The sequence below is a fragment of the Pleurodeles waltl genome, chromosome 3_1, assembly GCF_031143425.1.
Source record: "Pleurodeles waltl isolate 20211129_DDA chromosome 3_1, aPleWal1.hap1.20221129, whole genome shotgun sequence".
In the NCBI taxonomy this organism is placed as follows: domain Eukaryota; kingdom Metazoa; phylum Chordata; class Amphibia; order Caudata; family Salamandridae; genus Pleurodeles; species Pleurodeles waltl.
In genome coordinates, this window is record NC_090440.1 from 501,492,310 (window position 1) to 501,512,568 (window position 20,259).

The following is a 20,259-nucleotide window of genomic DNA, read 5'->3' on the forward strand; positions in this document are numbered from 1 at the left end:
GCACTCATTACCACTTTCACCACAAACTGTAAACGTGTCAAATGTGGCCAATCAAACATTGATCAAGTCAGCGAAGCGGCAATGGATCTCGAACTAGAAACAAATGACAGCGAAGTTCAGAAATGGGAACAACTCACAACCATGCTTAGTGGAATTTTTGCAGACCCAATCACTAACAGGCGACTGCCACCTCCTGTAGCTGTATCTCACCTGGCACAAGCCCACAGAACAGCACTACGAGATGCAAAGAGAAAATTCAACTCCAGTATAAGGTGACTCCGTGGTAGCCCGGGCAATCCAGACCTTCTGACAATCCTAAAACAACACAAACAGGCACTGAAGAAGCTAAAATGGGCAATCAATAGGATCCGCAATGAAGACTTGTGGGCCAGGTTACACTCGGATGCAAGGAGTAATAACAGGACATGCTTCTGGTGTACAATATGCAACCTCACACACCCATATCATGGTGCCATTACATCGCATACACCAGAAGCCGTCTGGGCCAAACATCTTGGAGTCCATTTTAACAGACCGATATCACTTAGCATGGTCACACAAAGCACGATCGTGCCAGAAAGTCTTCCTCCTCACAGGCCCTCACTAAAGACTACACTCACATTACTCACTGACTCGGTCACTATAAAAAAATCAGCTAGCCAAGGGCCGGAAAGAAGGCGCCCGGGAACCAATAGTCTCCTACCCACAGTCTTCAAGCACAATAGACCCTTCTGGGACAAGATTCTCAAACCCCTCTACCTGGAAATAGGTCAGACAGGAATGATTCCGCAGTCCTGGAAGAGGTCCATAATCTCCCTCATCTTTAAAACGGGGGACAGGTCGCTCCCCGACAGCTATTGTCTGATAGCCTTAATTGACAAGGACTAAAGTACTTTGCAGGCCTGTTATTGGATCATCTGTTCGCATGGTCTACTGAAAAGGGAATAATCCCTGCGACTCAACAGGATTCTCCAAACATCTGGCACCATCACAAACATCATGGCCCTTGCCCTTTAACCGACAAAGCTATAACACTGAAACGCCAGCTCCATCAATGCTTTGTTGACTTCAAGGCCACTTTCGACCATGGGGACAGAAATCTGCTGTGGAAGAAGCTTGAAACCTGGGGGCTTCCACATCCACTCCTACGCCTGATAGTAGCCCTCCACACGGACACATGGGTCCAGATAAAATTGGGCACAGGCACTCATCTTTCAAGGCGGATCCCTACTACCAAAGGCCTAAAACAGGGCTGCGTTTTGGCCCCCACACTGTTTAATCTATATCTAGCTGACTTGGCATGTGCACTCACCCTCACAAACTTGCACCCTTCAAAAATTGGGGACCTGCAACTACCATGCCTCATGTACGCCGACGACCTCGTACTGATCAGTCACATGGAAATAGGCCTTCAGAGACTACTAAACGCCACTCAGCACTACTCAGCCACTAATGCCTTGACAGCAAACTTTGGCAAAACACGCATAATGTCAGTTAGATCAAAGGCACCCTCAAGAGCCTGGTTTTTGGGGTCAGACACAACTTGTTCAAACAGACAAGTATAAATATCTTGGAGTCGTTATTGACAAATTGGGGAACTTTGCAAAGGAAAAGCCTAATGGGAAAAAGCCTAGCCATAGCGCTATTTCTAAAAAAGGCTAAAAACCCTTCTGAATGGGCCCTCATACACCCCCCTCTTAAAAATGCTTAAAGGCAAGCTCCTCCCCACAATAACATACAGGGGTGAAGTACAAAGAGGCAGGGACTCTGAAATCTTAAACTATGCAGTGAGCAAAGTTTACCGGACGATCTTTAACATCCCCAGATTAACCTCCCCTGCCCAACTGAGACTGGAGTTTGGTCTGCTGAACCAATCGCTGGCTCGACGCGTTGCCTACATAAACTTCGGGAACAAAGCCTGTGGTGCTTTCCTGGGCACCCTTAACCACCATATGTGGCAAGAACTTGAACGCAAGAACACCTGCCCGTTCAAAATCCATTTAGATGATTCACTTAGGAAGACCGGGCTCACCGACTTGTGGAGGACCTCAATCCCGCACAACACCTTAAAAAAAGCAGCTGGGAAATCACTTAGGCTTCAGTCACTACTGGAGGACAAAGCATCCTTTTCACAGAGGTCTCATACAAGGATGACTTTGCACATCTACACGTCATTGACACCATAGTCATACCCAGACCAGTGCTTCTCGAGACGAACAAAGGATGCATTCTTAAAGTATCGACTAGGTCTCCTACCACTTGCTTTAAATGCAGCCCCCTGGCTGAGGGACGCAACCAACTCTATCTGCCGTCTGTGTTGTGAGGACACGGAAGACCTCCTCCATGTCCTTTGCTCATGCAATAATTTTGCACCAGAACAAAAATTTTATGAAAATGGCATATAGACATGGAGACAAGCAGTGATGGCGTGCTTTGCACTTGGGGACCTGCAGTTGAACTGTGCTTTGGTTAAGTTTCTATTGCAGGTGTCATAAAAGCAAGATTTAATTAATCAGCGCCCCCCGTGATACACAGGAGGTTAGCTCACAGCCCATGCCTGACAATGGAGTATAATGGCATCAAGCGATGCTCTACTGACACTGGAGCAAGCAAGATCTTAAGTAGCAACACTCTATTATGTTTTAAAACCAGCTCCTATGGAGCGCAAATCTAAATGACTGGACAATGTGTGTAATCCCTCGATGGATACTTAGAAACATCAGAATTTTTTTTTTCTTTTTTAAAACAGTGTTTATCTCTTTTTTCACTTTTGTTATGGTTTTAAGTAACTAAACAATAAAATGTTACTCTTACTACTTATTACTTACTACAATAGCACAGTCAATTTTGCTGAGAGCATTTTTAAGGAAAGATCTGTGTTATCAGGCCATGAGATAAACAAATTTAATACCACCGATACATCCCACAGATATGTGTATTTTGAAGAAGGAGGGGAAGGTTTTACTCCTTTCAGTAGGCGGCAGACTAGAGGATGTTCTCTGACGGGTTTACCGTTGATATATTGGTGATGCATGGAAATAGCTGATCTATAGAGGTTTATGGTTCTGTAGGACTTACCTGAACTGGCTTCTGCAGCCAAGAAGTTAATGATAACATTTATATTTGTTGAAAAGGGATTGATACATTTTCCCACACACCAGCTTTTCCAAAGAGACCAAGGTGGTTTTGTAGGCCTTCCTCGTACCGGGAGCCCAGGCATTATTATTGACTTCTGAAGCTTCTGCCGAAATGAGAATGGTTTGTTGGGACATTCTGAGACTCTCCAAGCTGAAAGAGTTAGGGAATTGTTGAGTATTAGATTGTGGGGAGATCCTGATGGATCCAGAAGGAGAGAAGGGAAAGAAGGAAGAAGAACTGGGAAGTCTGTTGATAATTTGAGGAGAGGTGGAAACCAAATCCGAGACTGCCAGAAGGGGGTCACTATGACTAAGGACGCTTTCTGACTTAAGCTAAGACTCTGTTGATTAAAATGAAAGGAGGGAAGGCATAGTTGATTAGAACATTGCACTTTGTGTTTTGCAAGGCTTTTGATCGCAAAGGAGTCTGCAAGCATCTCTAAACAATTTATGTGCAATTTGGCCTCCTCTGAGGACCATATCCCGCCAGTCAATATTGGTCCACAATGGGCATCCCTGCCCGCGAGGCTTGCATCTGATTCTAATACAAGATCGGGTGCTGAGGGGAAGATAGTCCTGCCACTCCAGGCATCTAACTGGTGTATCCACCATTGAATCTCTAGAGGAGATTCTGTATCTAGAATTATAGGATCGGAAAAGGCGAGACCTTTGCGAAGATGGATAATTTTTAAGCGTTGTAGAGCTCGATAGTGGAGAGTTCCTGGGAAAATGGCTTGGGTGTGAAGGAGTTTTTTTTTTGATCGAAGTTACCTTTGAAGGGGGAAGTTGAAGAGTAGCTATGGTGGAATCTATTAGGAAACCTAAGAACTCTATTTGTTGAGTAGGAATCACAAGAGACTTTTCCGAGTTTATGAGAAAACCCAGATCTGACAGGAGTGAGCTTGTGAGCTGAAGAAGGGAGTAAAGAGATTGGACCTTTTGGTGCATGAGAAGGATATCGTCTAGATAGATTATAAGTCTGATATCTAGCGATATGAGATGGGCAACAATTGGTTTCATTACTTTGTCAAACACTAGGGAGCTTAAGAAAGCCAGAAAGGAAGGGAAGAAAAGTGATGAGGTTTTTGATTGCCATTGGAATTGTAGAAATTTCCTGTGGGATGGATGAATGGGAATCGCAAGGTAGGAATCCTGTAGATCCAGTCTCACCAGCCAGTCATTCTTAAGTAAAGTATCTCTGAGATGGATTATAGTTTCCATTTTGAAATGGCGATATATGACAAATTGATTGAACGATATGAGATTGATTACCGGTCTTAACTTCTTGTTTTTCTTTTGGACAAGGAAAAGAGAACTCATGAAACCCGAGAGATCGGGAAGGGAAGATTGAATAGCTCCTGCCTCTACCAGCCCGTGCAAAAACACACTGGTTGAAGACTTGTTTCAAAGATTGTTAAGCCTTATTGATAGGTGAAAAAGTTGTAACATATCGACTACGATCGCTGATGAAAGAATCACCAAAGAGTTGGCCATCTGCTTGTATGTGGGATCAAGAGTAACCAGATTTGTGAGTTTTAAACCTTTTCTTCTTTCGTGGATAATAGCCGAATTGGCATTTCCCAAGAGGCAAAAGGCTCTTTGGATCCAAAGAGATAGGTCTGTAGGATTGATGACTGTGTTATCCAGTCTGGCTGATTCAGCCAGGTCATAAATGCAGGCTAGAGGGCTGACCACATCAAGTAATTTGTCCTGGCTGGTCGTTCAGGATTTATCAACCCCTTTACGAGGGTCCTTTCTGAATTTAGTAAAAAAGGTTATTAAGGATTGGTCAATAGAGGGAGTGATAGTGATGCTGGACGGTAAAGAAGGTCTAGGGCACTCTGATTTTAATTTTGCTCATGTTTGTTTGTCTAGGGGAAGACGAAAGTGAGAAAAAATATAGGCCCTCATTATGATCATGGTGGTCCATTCCACTCCGCTGGCAGTGGCGGCAGAAACCGCCAAAAGAGGAGCGGGCCGGACCGCTAAATAATGAACCAAATTAAAGTCAGCCCATCATATTATGAACCACCATTCCGCCGCCAGTTCCAGCGCGGGGACCACTGCCACACAAAGCCAGGCAGAAACACTCACTGGCGTCCCGCAGAACGCACCGCGGCAGACATGGATAGAGAGCTGCAGATCATGCCAGCCCTGCTCCTTGCCATATACCTCCACGACCGAAACCGCCGACGAAGACGACGACGGTAAGTACTGCAACCTTCTGAACAAGGGAAGAAAGGGCACAGTCACATACCCACCCACTCCACCCACCCTGCAACGCCCCCCCAACCCTTCACAGCAGCACAACCCATATCCACCACATTAAGAGGTACTTACCCGAAACAAGGCTAATCCAACATGACCATAGTACATACAAATGCCCCACACCCATAACAAATTAAACAAAAGACCAGGGTTCAACGGCGTGCAGCCCAAACACAGGCCACCCAGAAACTTTAATATAAAGCTCAACAAGCCAAACAGTCTAAACAGGACCAATGGCCAGTCCTTATGTCGACAATTGCCATGGGCCACAACGGGCCCAACCTGACTCCCACAAGTGCATGGTACTCCACCTCATGGGGCACCATATGGGCATCCAGGCACCTCATGGAAGGGGGGGCAGGAGGTGGGGATTATCGATGGGGGTGGGCCTTTGACTTTCGTTTGGAAGGTGGAGGGGGGTGGGCATGTCCTTTGAAGGGGGTGGGGGCTGTTTGGAAAGGGTGGAGGTAGATGGCCTAGGCTCAGTCTGGGCCTTTTTCTTATCTGGGGAAGGGGCACAGGAATGTGAATGGCGGACAGGGGTGGGCTGTGATGTGGAAGGAGCGGAAAGGGCAAGGAGGTGTGCATGTTTTGGGGCAAGATGGGGTGGGCCAGTGGGTTGGAAGAGGTCAGCACGGGAGGGGAAAAGTTTCTTTGGAGCAATTGGGGTGGGCGTGGATGAGGGCATGGGAGTGGAGGCAGAGGGTGTGGATGTATGTGGTGTAGGGGTGTGTGTAGTGGGTGCCGGTGACTGCTCAGTATGCTGTGGTGTGGTGGATGTCTGATGGGTGGGCTCTTGGTGCGTTTGTGTGTTTTTGGAGGAGGGGGGTGGACACAGTGGGAGAAGACAGACAGCTAGTGTGGATGTATGTTGTGTGTGGGTGTCTGCAAGTCTGGTGAGTGTGCTGCATGTGTCGACTACAGTAGTGGTGGTGAGTGGAGGTGTGGTGTATGGGATGCATGTATGGCTGTATGCTATTGTGGTGAGTGCAGGAAGAGGAGCAGCAACAGTGAGTGAAGGTGCAGTGCATAAGGGTGTGGATGTAGAGGGGACAGACAGGGAGGCGGAAGAGGTGGGCACACTGGGGGAAGTGGACGTTGTTGTGTGTGCAGGTGTCTGTTGCCTGTGTGAATGCTTGTGGTGGGAGGTGTGGTGCTTGTGTTTTGAACACATGTTTCTCGTGTGTTGATGTGCTTGATTGGATTTCTGAATGTGTGCCTTGGACGGGTGAAGGGAGTGGGGTGCTGGAAGGGGTAGAGGAGGTTGGAGGGGGAAACAGAATGGGCAGGGAAACTAGCTGCCGTCCGAGAGGAGGCCAGAGCCTGAAAAGATCTCTGTAGGCTGACACGGCACTGTGAATGCCATTCAGATAGGCATTAGTCTGCTGCACCTCTGATGCTAACCCGTGGATGGCATTGACAATGGTTGTCTGCCCTACAGAGATGGTTTTCAGGAGGTCAATAGCCTCCTCTGTGCGGGCAGCAGGGCTGACTGGGGCAGGGGAGGAGGCACCTGAGTCGAAGGAGACATCCACCTTTCTGGGTGGGCGGGCACGGGCAACTTGGTGGGGAGCAGAAGCGAGGGTGGTGATGGAATGGGGGTGGCAGAAGATGCCACGGTAGTGGTGTGTGAACTAGGGTCCGCCACCTCCGGGGAGCCCCCTTCGGAGGTCTCGGAGTCACTATCTCTTGTGGTAGTAGCCTCCCCCGTGGAACTCCCCTCGCCCTCCCACCCACTGGTCCTCTTGGCGTCGGTTGACTCTGCCTCGGGGGATCTGTGGGCCGCTGTCTCCCCACTTGCAGGTACCTCAGCTCCCTCGTCTGATGGTGATGCGGTACCAAACCAACACAAGAGAACAGGGATAGGGAGACAAAACAGGAGAGACCCTTGTAATTAGCTGAATGCAGGTACATAATGGCCAGACTTACACCCACCCAGAAGACACACCCAACAGGCAGCACCGTTCACTATGCCCATGGCCATGCCCCTAACTACTGACCAGAATACTGCTCTACACCCATCTCCTGAGATACTTAAGGAGGCGACGTATGGGAGACCTGACAGAGACACACCTACACCCCTTGGGGACCATAAAGTAGATGGACACCAGTAAAAAGTCCCTGCCTCTAAGCAGCATGAACCCTAATGCACACCCAGACATCCTTCCAGACTGAAGTATGTGAAATGAGTACTCACCCCCTTGTGACTGCTGTGCAACCTTCAAGCGCCCATCCAGGTCTGGGTACGCCACCACCAGGATCCGTTGCATGAGTGGGGTCAGTGCCCAATGGGCACCCCTTCCACGTTGGGAGGACTTCCCCAGCTGGGCTTCACTGATATTACTCGCCCAGCGCCCCAGGTCCCCCCACCTCTTTCTACAGTGGGTGCTCTGCCGGTTGTAGACCCCCATTGTCCGCATCTCCTTGGTGATGGCATGCCAATGTGCCCTCTTCTGGTGGGCGCTGACCTAAAAGGGAGACACAGAAATGGAACACAGAGGTCAGGCACTTGCACGATAGGAACAGCTGGCTAATTGTCCACTATGGGACGGACAGTACTCTCAGACTTACAGGACAGTCGCACACAGCATACCCTGCACCATGGCCCATGCAGGCTCAAAGGTGCACACATATGTCCAATCAACACCATCCATTACACAAACAGTGCCCCCCTACCCAGACTCACCTTTACCTCTGGCCGGCCGTACAGTTTTTTGCGTACAGGGGCAGGACCCCGTCAACTACCTTCTCCAGTTCCTCCTGGGTGAAGGCTGGGGCCCTTTCCCCTGCAACACATGGCACATCCATAGCCAGAGGCAGGCCACAGCAGTACACAGAGTGGAGTACCTGTCGGCACGAGATCAGGGAGTCAAGTGATCAAACAATGATGAACGCACGCATGGTCCGCGGCGGTATGCACCGTCACCGCTGGTGGCGATCATGATATGCCAGGATTCCCCATTGGCATCGATGTTAGCCATTGAGGGTGCAAACAGTGGTAAACACCGGCTTACACTGTGACGTCAACCGCTAGTGGTATGAGGTCACTTCCACAACGAAAGGGCAGATCTACAGTGGGCAGACATTTTGCCATCACCTACGCATCTAGAATTAATTACTACTCACAATGCAGGCCCTACTGGCCACATGAAGCACCTAGGCCTCTGTCCATTCAGTATAGTAGCACATATGAATTACTCTGTTCCCTCCTTGTGATGTACATGTATATCTGTCAGGTAGCAGTTCTTGTCGAGACACTACAATGAACAATGCAGTGCACAAATGATGACGTGTGCCTATGTATGTGTCTTCATCACTCCTTTTTGTAACCCCTCGTAGGTACCGACCCTTGTGGTGAGGAAGGGCACCATCGGTGTAGAAACCACTTTTGGATATGGGGACCATGGTAGAGTGTCAGATCATAATCACTTACAGACTCACACGTGCAACTATTCAGGACCTTTGTGCATTACTGGATCCTGCACTAACTCCAGGAAATCGTAATCAGCATGCCATTCCAACAGAAGTGCAGGTGCTCTCCGCACTCCATTTCCTGGCCATGGGCTCATTTCAAGTGACAGTGGGCATGGGTGCTGGTTTTTCACAGCCAATGTTCAGCATGGTACTGACAAGATTTCTGAATGCATTTGTCTGACATCTGCAGTCCTATGTGAGGTTTCCCCAAAGTACTGACCTACAAGCCATCAAGGCTGAATTCTATGCCTTTGCCAACATACCCCATGTCATAGGTGCCATAGCTGGCACCCACATACCGATCATTCCCCCAAGAGTGAATGAACAGGTGTACAGAAACAGGAAGAACTTTCACTCCATGAGCATTTCGCATGTGAATGCCATGTTCCCAGGTTCAGTCCATGATTCCTTTGTGTTGAGGAACAGTAGTGTGCCACAGAAGATGGAACGACTACAACAGGACAGAGGGTGGATCATAAGTAAGTGTGCCTGTCAGTAACTGACACATTGCAGAAAAACAGCCTGTCTGACTAAGGGTCATACCAATAATGAGTTTGTATTGCCCCATTTTCTAGGTGATTCTAGCTACCCACACTTGGGTTGGCTCCTGACACCAGTGAGGAATCCTAGGACGGATGCAGAGAGGAATTACAATGAGGCCCATGGGCGTACCAGGAGGGTCATAGAGCAAACTATAGGTCTCCTGAAGACTAGATTCAGGTGTCTACATATCTATGGGGGTTCCCTGGCCTATGGGCCTGATAAGGTGTGTAGAATAGTGGTGGCCTGCTGCATGTGGCACAATGTGGCAGTGAGACATTTTATCCCCCTTCTGGAGGTGGAGGGTGCTATAGGTCCTGATCAGCTACCTCAGAGAGGTGAGGAGAGTGATGGTGATGATGAGGAAGGGGAAGATGTCATTTCCAGGCACCAACTGATACAACTCTACTTCCAGTAACTGTGTGGGACTTAGGCCTGTCATTGGGGTTGGTGACTAATACTGTCAGTGTGCTCTGTCATATAGGGTTTTTTGGTAATGATAGGTGAAACATGGCCCACTTCTGCATGGTACCGACTAAAAATATACGCATTTCCTCCTTCTCACAATATGGGCACACAGGACTCCCATCATGCACAGATTTGACAATAAAGTTTTTCTCTGCCAGTTGCATCCATACTCCACTTTGTTCACAATTTAACACAGGGGACAGTGTTACAGGTGTGAAAAGTGTTTTATTGGTTGAAGTGAGTGAATTGTGCAATTTACAGTGACGGGAAGTCATAAGGGTGGGGTGTCCTCAAGACCAACAAGGTGGCAGCCTTGTTGGTAGCATTCATGGGTCCATCTTGTCTAACAGTATTTCATCTTGCTTCTCAGCAATGTGTGGTTGGCGATAGGGTGGGATGGTTGCTTTGCATTTGTTGCAGAGTTAATTGTTGGAGGTGGCCTTGTTCTTAGCTGGGGTTCCAGTGCCATATCGTGGCCTGAGGGTCCGTTTGGGCGCCTGCTGTTGAGCTTCATGGGATGACATGGTAGGCCCTTGTGTTTCCTGTGTGGGTAGTTCCTGGGATGTTTCTGCTGCTGGGGTGATCTGATGCTGGTTGTCTGGTGCTGTTGTGGGGGCCTCTTGTCCTGTGTGGGTGTCAGACTGGTTTCTGGCCATTGTGGCATTGTACTCTTTCCACTGCTCCATCGCCTGCTGTTGTTGTTCCTGCTGCATCCTCTGACTGTGCTCCAGGGTGGATACAATCTGTGCTAACCTGTCATGGGTATATTGGTAGGCACCCATTACCTCAGAGATCACGTCCTGGGCTGCTGCATCCATCCTGTGGCCTCCCCCCTGGCCCACTGCGACCCTTGCAAGATCGGGTTCCGTGCAGAACATTGCAGCACCCGACATTTAAGAGTCTTGATATCAGAAGTATAAGGATCCATCCAAACAGCCCACTCTCTAAGGTTTGGTCAGGAACTAAACCACTTGTACTGGGACCCTCACCTTCCTGCATGTTGGGAGTGGGAGACTGTGGCCTCTGTACCTGTGTTCCACAAGTCTGTGTCCTGGGTAAACTGGTGTGGGTACGCCTGCCCTGGGCTGCTGGTCTTGACTGGGTGGTAGGGGTGACAGTGGTTTCCTGAGTGGGGCTGCTGCATGGCGAGAGTCCAGGACTGTGTGATGGGCCTGCCTGCTCATCGGTGTCCAAGGATCCTTCACCAGTGTCCTGTGAGGTGCCTCTGTCTCCGTGGAGGTCACTGGCACTCCTTATCCCGTCCGTGAGGGTGGCATGAGTGGTAGTGCCTGTTGGGGGACATAGACATGTCTGTTACATCTGCATGAACGTTTGAGGTGTACAGGACTGGGGTATTTTGTGCTGGTGTTACTTTCAGTGGCCTTTTAGGGTGCCTTTGTGGGGATGACATTGCATTTTGCACCAGTGTGGGGTTGCATTGTGTGGGGGGGTCGTTCCATTGAGGGTACGTGCAGGGGTGGGTGACTCTGCACAGGGGGAGGGATGTGGGCCTGTTAGTGGGTTTGAGGTCATGCAGTGGGATGGATGTACTGGCTGATGCCTGGGTGGGGTGTAGGTTCTGGTGGGTGTGGGTGGGTTAGGGTGCTGCAAGCATTACAGGTATGGTGGATATGGGATAATTGTAGATCACTTACCCGAGTCCATTCCTCCAGTGAGTCCAGTGAGTCCCTCTGGGTGCAGGATGGCCAGTACCTTTTCCTCCCAGTCAGTGTAGTCGGGTGGTGTTGGTGGCAGTCTTCTGCACTGCAATGTGGTGTCTTGATGCCATGCCCAGGACCTTCCCCCGCAGGTCGTTCCATCTCTTCCGGATGTCGTCCCTGGTGCGTGGATGGTGTCCCACTGCCAATGGTCGTCCGGCCTCCACTGTCCGCCGAGGTGATTTGTGCATCATTATTTGGATGGCGGGATGTGGGTGTGCTTGGCAGTGGCGGAATGGGGAGGTCCGGGATTCCCGCCGACAGAGTCATGGCGGGTAGTGGTGGACTGGTGATTTTTGGCAGCTTTGGGATTTTCGTTCATTATATGGCGGGTTTCCATTCACTGCCAACGGCGGGATTCTGTTCACTGCCGCCACGGCGATCGGCAGTCTTTCCCGCTAGGTTCATAAGGACCGCCATAGTCTCCAACATGGGCAGAAGGTAACCATTCAGTGGAATTAGGATGACGGAGAAGAGTAGGATCGAACATAGCAACTCCTTCAGTATCCACAATGGAGTAGGAAGGGTCAGAAATTGATACTTTGCTTTTCTTAGCAGGAGGAGGGGAAGAGGTGGAAAAGCTGTCACCAGCCACATCGGATTGATTTAAATCATCCATATCATTGTCATCATCATCAGTGTTCAATAACTGTGTGCCATTAGAAGAACTTTTCTTTTTAATTAGAGGAGTTTAGTTTGCGTTTTCTGCTTTCCCTCGCAGAATGGGACAGTGATGTATTGGACATCATGCTCCTGACAGAGTTCTCAATATTTTTTGACATTTTGTCCATGGAAGCCCTAAGGGCTCGGTCAACAGTAGATTGAATGAAAACATTGAGTTCTTGTTTAAAAGATTCCTCGTCATCATTCATATCAGGCATCAAAGGGGAACTGTCTGACCCCATATTAATAAAAAGCCATGTGAAGAAAACAGCAGTTAAATGGTTAAAACTGAGAAATGAGAAGGTTGGGATAAAACAAAAGGAGACACTCCCCTGAGGCGTGAAACAGCCATGAAAAGTGTCCAACCAAAGCAGAGGGCGGACACTGAGGCCTCGCTCCCTGAAGAGAGAAGGGCGAGGAGAAGCGAAAGTCCGCGTGATGCCGCTGGTGGTGCTGGGACCGATGCGGGAAGCAGAACGAAGGAAGAAATTATGCCGTGACCCCAGAGCACAAGAGCCGAATGGCAGAACTGTTGACAGAGGCACTGCAGTGAAGCAAGCGCAACAGTTAAGACCATTATAGAATGCACAAGCCTCAGTGAAAGCAGCTGAAGGGAAGAAGGCGGGAGAGAGGGGGGGGGTCAAAAACAGGATAAAATAAGCTGCGCAGCGCGACCTGAAAGGACGGAAAGACAACTTTCTGAAACCAATAGCAAATTATGAGAAAATACCATATGCAAACAGTATAATAGTTAAATGTTGAAGAGACAATATAATTAGAGTACTTATCTTGACTGTGAGCAGCACGAAACGAGGGCTGCTTGCAGTCAAGTGTGTACTCTTTGGTTCTAGGTGTTACCCCATTGGTACTTGCTATTCTTACATTTTTTGTTCCCATTGGCTAGCTTGTTGCTAAGCCTCTTGGGATGTGTAGTTCTTGACTGCTGCTATTTTATTAAAGCAAGATTAGAATGCATAATAGGAGCCTCCGGTCTTGACATAAATTTGTTTCCTACAACTGCAAATTGATTAGAAATGAATGGTTGTAACATTTTAAGAACATAGAGCGTTCAGCATGAACATACCTAATTCGAAAAAATCCAGTGCTTTCTTAAATCTGCAGTATTTAATTTGGGTTATGAGAAGGATGCAGTTATTGACGCTCCCATTACACCTTCCTTGGCTTACAGAGGAAGAAAGGTGCTAAGATGTCTGTAACTGTCACATTTCGGCTATACTGTGTCTGCTTTGTTTATCTTTCACTTCTGCAGATCTCTCATCGTCTGAAAGAGTACAGTGGGAGTAATGGTGGATCCAGCAATATGCTTTTGATAACAATGCACATTTTGTTTAATGGTGACAGTGTGAAGCTCTACACTCTGCAGTCATATTTCCACAGCCCGGGGTATCACCAAGTAAACGTATAGTGCAGTGGTCTCCTTTCCCCACCACAGAAGCCACCTCACCAATGCCAATGGGCAAAACCTTTTCAAAGAGTTGCAGGTGACAAAGCTATGGATGTGATTCCAGTAACTATAATAACGAAGGAGGGACAAAGGTAATTGAGGTTTTGAGACCTTTAGCGGAAAGAATACTTAATAGAATCGCATTTACAATTCAAGTGAAAACTGTTATGAAAGGGGGCAACAAATGGTGTTAACTTTAAGAAAGCAAACTTAACGCTAGTCAATGATTTTAATAAAAAAATTCCATTACATTGAGCAAGGGATCACAGTTATTTGATGATACAGATATTGAAGGGAAATTGGGCCATGTTCAAAACCTTGCTATGTGAAAAGCAAAATCTCTGTATACTAATCCGGGATGAAAATGTGGCGGTAAAAGGAAGAAGATTCCTTTGTTCAACAAGGAAGTTCTAATAGGGGTCGCTTCAAAGAAGGGGGCATGCATGTCGCTGAAGTTAAAGGAAAAGACTGAATCATTACAGCAACATTGAGAATCTAACAAGCCCTTAAAAGGGATATCGGAGAAGGCTACGGCATATAATGAAAGGACTTCTAGAAAGAACCAAATGGGTCCTGAAAGGTTCAGTGATGAAAAGATGAATCAGAATATCATTGGTCCCTTTCAAGACGAGAAAGTGAGGGCTAAAACTGGCAAGGCAGAGATAGCAGGCTATTTTTTGCAAACAACAATTGGATTATTGTGTATAGAAAGCGGTGCATGACGATGTGCAAAAACATATACGTGCGGACAAGTTTTGTTGAGTTGATTGTAACATAATTAATTGTACCGCAAGTAATTTAAACCATGGATCTACAGTTACAACAGCAGAACCCATGTCAAATATGTCTTGCAAACTCTGCTGTTATCCAACTGTTTTCTATGAGTATTTAGGGGCATATTTATACTCCGTTTGCGCCGAATGTGCGTTGTTTTTTTCGGCGCAAATTCGGCGCAAAACTAACGCCATATTTATACTTTGGCGTTAGACGCGTCTAGCGCCAAAGTATGGGCAAATAGCGTCATTTTTTTGCGTGAACGCCTTCCTTGCGTTAATGAGATGCAAGGAAGGCGTTCCCGTCTAAAAAAATGACGGCGACGCAAATGCGTCGTATTTATACTCCCGGGCAAAAATCACGCCCGGGAGTGGTCGGGTCAAAAAAACCCGCATTTGCGCCACTTTTTAACGCCTGGGTCAGGGTAGGCGTTAAGGGGCCTGTGGGCTCAAAATGAGCCCACAGGTGCCCTCCCCTGCCCCCAGGTACCCCCCTGCCACCCTTGCCCACCCCAGGAGGACACCCAAGGATGGAGGGACCCATCCCAGGGACATTCAGGTAAGTTCAGGTAAGTATACATTTTTTTTTTTTTTTTTGGGTGGCATAGGGGGGCCTTATTTGTGCCCCCCTACATGCCACTATGCCCAATGACCATGCCCAGGGGACATAAGTCCCCTGGGCATGGCCATTGGGCAAGGGGGCATGACTCCTGTCTTTACTAAGACAGGAGTCATGTAAATGGCGTCTGGGCGTCGTTTAAAATGGCGCAAATCGGGTTAAGACGATTTTTTTGCGTCAACCTGACTTGCGCCATTTTTAAGACGCCCTAACGCCATTTTTCCCTACGCCGGCGCTGCCTGGTGTACGTGTTTTTTTTCCACGCACACCAGGCAGCGCCGGTCTGCTTGCGCCGGCTAACGCCATTCAATAAATACGGCGCCCGCATGGTGCTTCAGAATGGCGTTAGCCGGCGCAAAAATTTTTGACGCTAAACTGCGTTAGCGCAGTTTAGCGTTAAAAAGTATAAATACGGGCCTCAGTGTTTCGTGCTATTAATATATTTCCATTGCTTGCCTGGGTTTGTAGTTAGAACGTTTCTGGAGATGGTGTTTTGTTCTGTCTGACTGCATTTTGATGAGATAATTGTCCTACACTTTTAAAACAAGTATTTTAAATTGTGTTTTTTACTTTCGTGAAATATGTTCTCAGTTTCACAATATACTCAAGGCCACCAGGTTCGTCATTTGTTTCTGAGATCTCATGTGGCCTGGATCATGTGGCCCATAGAGGAGTGTTGAAGCAGATATGTTAATTATTAGAAATATTAATGAGTGTTATGCATTTTGATAAACTGGAAAATGATAGAAATAATTAACCATGGAGAAATTAATGTGCACGTCTGAAAATGTGCCCAGGGATAGTGGCTGCCAACTCACATGAATTATACTAAAGTGATAAAAAATGCATGAAATATTGAAGATGCATAATAAAAATGCAGTAATATGTCATATTGAGATGCATAACATATGTTTTGCATTATAATGTAGAGTTAACTTAGCCGAAGTTGTGGCCTAGTTTTGCCATGCCTCATGCAGAAGCTGAATAATCATGCAATGTAGAAAAGCTGATGCATTGAACTGACCCTGACCACTTATGTTAATAAAATCTGCAATGAACCGACGGACAGGAGATGGGAGAATCAAATTTGTATCAAACCCGGTGAAAAACAGATGAAATGTACTTTTCTAGGACTCGAACAATAGCGACACTGACTGGAGAAGAATGTGCAACATTTTCGATACCTGATGAGCCTGATGTTGAGGACATTGTACAGTGAACCAATCGACAACCTGACAGCGACAAAATAGTAGAACTCATAGATTTGTAAAATAAAAGACATTGGCTAGCGTCACATATGGTGACTAATTGACCAATTAGGTTTTGGGGGATAGGCTGGGTAACTTTAATATAATGTCATGACACAGGGGGAAAATTTCAGATTTAGAGGGAGAACCGTTGGAGGGAATAGATGTTCGAGGTTAGGCGTGAACGTTCAAAGAGATTCAAAATTCTGTCATTGGCCTAATGCTCTTGAGAGCCTGATGCGTTGCTGATCGATTGATGACCTGAAGACGAAGACTGACTTTGTTGTTGATCCATACTGTGGATAGGTAGCTATGATAATGTGACCAATTGATTGTTGTGACTTTTCTTTCTAGGTACCAACTGCGCTGTTTTCTCTAGTTTTTCTTCCAGCTAGATGTCTTCTAAATTCATGTTGTAGACTATTTTTGCATGAAGTCCCACATGCCAATGCTAATCTGGGTGAGGTAGGGTTCCTATTCTGAGACGTTGATGTATACGGTGACAAATGATTGATGGACTGATTTGCTGAACCCTGCTATTCATGTTAATACATTCTTCTTTATTGGCTTATGTTGAGGCATTAGAACGTCTATTTTCTCAAGTACTGAGTAGGTTATGATATTAGTGGTCTCTAATAAATTAATCTTCGGTGAATTGACTAAGTTTGAAATAACCATATGACCTAGTATTGTAGCTAACAGGGAAATAAAATTGATAAAATGCATAATTGAGTGGTGGTTATTCATGAAATGTTGACGTTAATAATTGATGTTTAATGTTTTGCTTATTGATTATTGATTTGTACATTGATTATTGATGGTCATCGATTACTACATAGCTAGGATACTCCAGGTGATCCAAAAGGTTCATCGGCCTATACGTGTCCCCTAGGCGCGCTAGCAGGCACATGTCAGCTGGCACCTGCCTCTTTGCCCTCTTCACAACTGGGAATAGGGTACAGGGTGGGTTGCAACTAACAAGTTCGTCCACTGCCCTCAACTTTTTGAAGTCCAAGAAGAAGCTGTAGCTGCACCCTGTAACCAACTGAGACAGACTGCAAGAGTCTGTGCCAAAGTCAGTTGCTCCTCCTGTTTGTTTTTTTAATGCCCCTTCTCCTCCCAAATCCTCCTCGCCCTTGGGAAAGACAAGGGACCAATGTCATCTTTCATTCTAGACTAAAAATTTACTGTCTGGGAAATAGGATTATTAAGGGTTGGACTTTTAGAGCAAAAGAATGATTATCTGCCAGCACTTAGGAACTTTGGGTGAGGGGAAATTCTCACTTTTTACCCTTGAGTAAGTTGGAAGGAGTTTAATGAATGTTCAGAAGTACTGGGAGTCCCTTTGGCAAGGTGAGAAGGGTATGGTACTCACAGTCCAATATTAAATTGCTTCTTGTCGCTAGGAAAGGCGAGAGGGCATGGACACAAACAAAACCTTCCCTGGCCCTTAGACAAAGCTGGGGTAGGGTATATTAAATCCCCCTGCCATTGGGGTTTTTGTGTATTCCTCCAAGTGCAAGCAAACATTTGGAGAAAAACACTTCTGAGTGTGCAGCGTGCTTGCCTGATTGTGGTGCACACACTGGTGAACTACTGTGTGCACATACCTAATCATGTGTTTGCAAACATTTTCTGAAAAATAAACTTTTTCCTTGACGTGCACGGTACACAAATGTTACTTCCAAAACAACTGATTTTCACCATACTAAAAAGGCAGTGAATGACTAAAAGACCACAGTGCCATAAAACATTTCAGCGGTTTCAAAGTTACAATAGCAGAAACATTTTCTATGAAAAATCAAATTTTATCAGTGAGTAAAAAAAACTAGTTCCTTTTGTACCCTTGGATTAATCTGCACCAAGGTTGGCAGGATAGTTTAAGTTATTGAGGATGCAAAATGTGGGTGTAGATGAGGATGCAAAATGTGGATGTCAATCCTATCTACAGACGGTCAATTGCACCTTTGTAATTTCCTTGCTGCAGCAAATTATGGAAATCGTGGTTCAGATATATATATTTTTGAGAAAAATTAATGATTAGGGATGTTTATAAATTGTTGCCTTGTGCAGGCTTGAAATCTTAGCAAATATGCAGTTTGCCAGTTTAATTGGAAGGGCAGGATGGTAGGGAGAAAATTCTGAAATAACCTGAGAGTAAGAGTTTAGGGCCTGATGTACTAAAAGACTGGTTGCAAAAAGTGGTTACAAATAACTTACTGTATTTGTGATTAATGTTTAATATTGTGGTGTAAAAAACGTTGCATCTCAAAATCTGCAGTTGCATGATGCCATTGAATTACCTGCTTTAGGAGTATTAATTGTACACTGATACCTCTGCCCCATCGAGAAGTTGAATAGTGCCAATTTTCTGAATGTGCTTAAACCCGCCATGTAATTTCTTCTGCCATCATGGAATCTAATAAAACCTTTAATAAATGGATCATAGGTGTGCTATACTCTATCCTCTCCCTCAAGTTCTCCTCCTTCCAAAGAAGCAAATCCTCTTCCCCTTGCTATACATCAGTCCAATGTCAAAGTAATCACCCTTGCAAACCAGTTTAATGGCTCTGGTGCAAATCCAAGATCTGGAAGCTAATAAAATAGATAAATAGGCTTTAAAAGAGCATCAGCGATAAGTCAGAAATTCTTGTACAGCCTACTATAAGGGCCTGATTTATAGTTTGCCAGACATAGTACTGCATCACAAATGTTACAGAGTACCCTATCCATCAAACTTTCACTCAGCATTTTAAATTATGAGTTGGGCTGTGCCCTCACTGGCTCTGCCCTTGGAAATGTACTGCCTAGGACCACTGGATGGGGGTTCTTCAGAGTAAGGGTATTGGACTGTCCTCCACATTTTGAGCCAATGGTGTGATGTCCACTTTTAGGTATTGCCTGACACGGTACATACCCTGTCCCTTACCAGTCTATTGTGCTTAAAAAAAACTTTAAAAGGGCTTAGAGCCCACCCATTACTTAACATTGGTTGGCCTCAATGTCAATTTCCTTGCTTCTCATTGGTCAGCGCCTCCCAGTTTCACTTTCACATTGTGTGTGGTCCGTTCCATAGAGGATGGACCAAGTAAAGCTTCAAGTCTACGGTCACTGTCATTCTACTGACCAGGTGCTTCTCATGGTAATTCATTTTTTTTTTTGTGCTGAGACTGCATAGGAATGAATGTGTTTAAGCGCCTTCGCCCCTTCCCATCTTCCTGTCCCATTTTGGTTTGCTTGTCTCCATTGCCCCTCCTATCTCCCCCAATTGTTGTTGCTTGCTGTCCACCCACCTGCAATGTCATTTGCCTGCATTGTTGCTTGTCTCTCCCACCCCGCATTGCTCATTTCACCCCTTCAATTTTCCATGTTGCTGCTCTCACCCTCCTTCATGGTCAAGAATTCTGCATGCTCTTTGTGTGGGATTAGCTGGGGCTCAGTGTGTTTTGGTCACTGTTTCCTTGTCTGCCAGGCCGCAGGGCTTCTGTGTTTTCTGCTTGTGACCCATCATTTGATGCAAGGGGAGGCCTGATTGCCGCAGCTCACAAGTTGGCCAGTCACTTCATCCTGAAGATGGTCTTGCAGTGCAGGCAATATTACTTTTAAGGCTATCTGTTGATGAAATGAATCATGGGTTTAGAGGAAGTAGAGGTTCAAGTAGTGGCGGCCCGTCCTTTAGGGCGGAGGTGCCACGCCCCCCCACCTTTGCCCCTCATGAAGAGTGTCTGTCAGGCTGAACAAAGGTCAGCCTGACAGACACTCTTCATGTTCAGCTCAGGCAGCCAGGAGCAGACATGTGCGATTTGCGCACACTCCTGGCTGCCTGAGCTGAACTTTGCTGGGCTGAGGAGGTCACAGCTCCTATGGGCGTGACCTCCTCGGCTCAG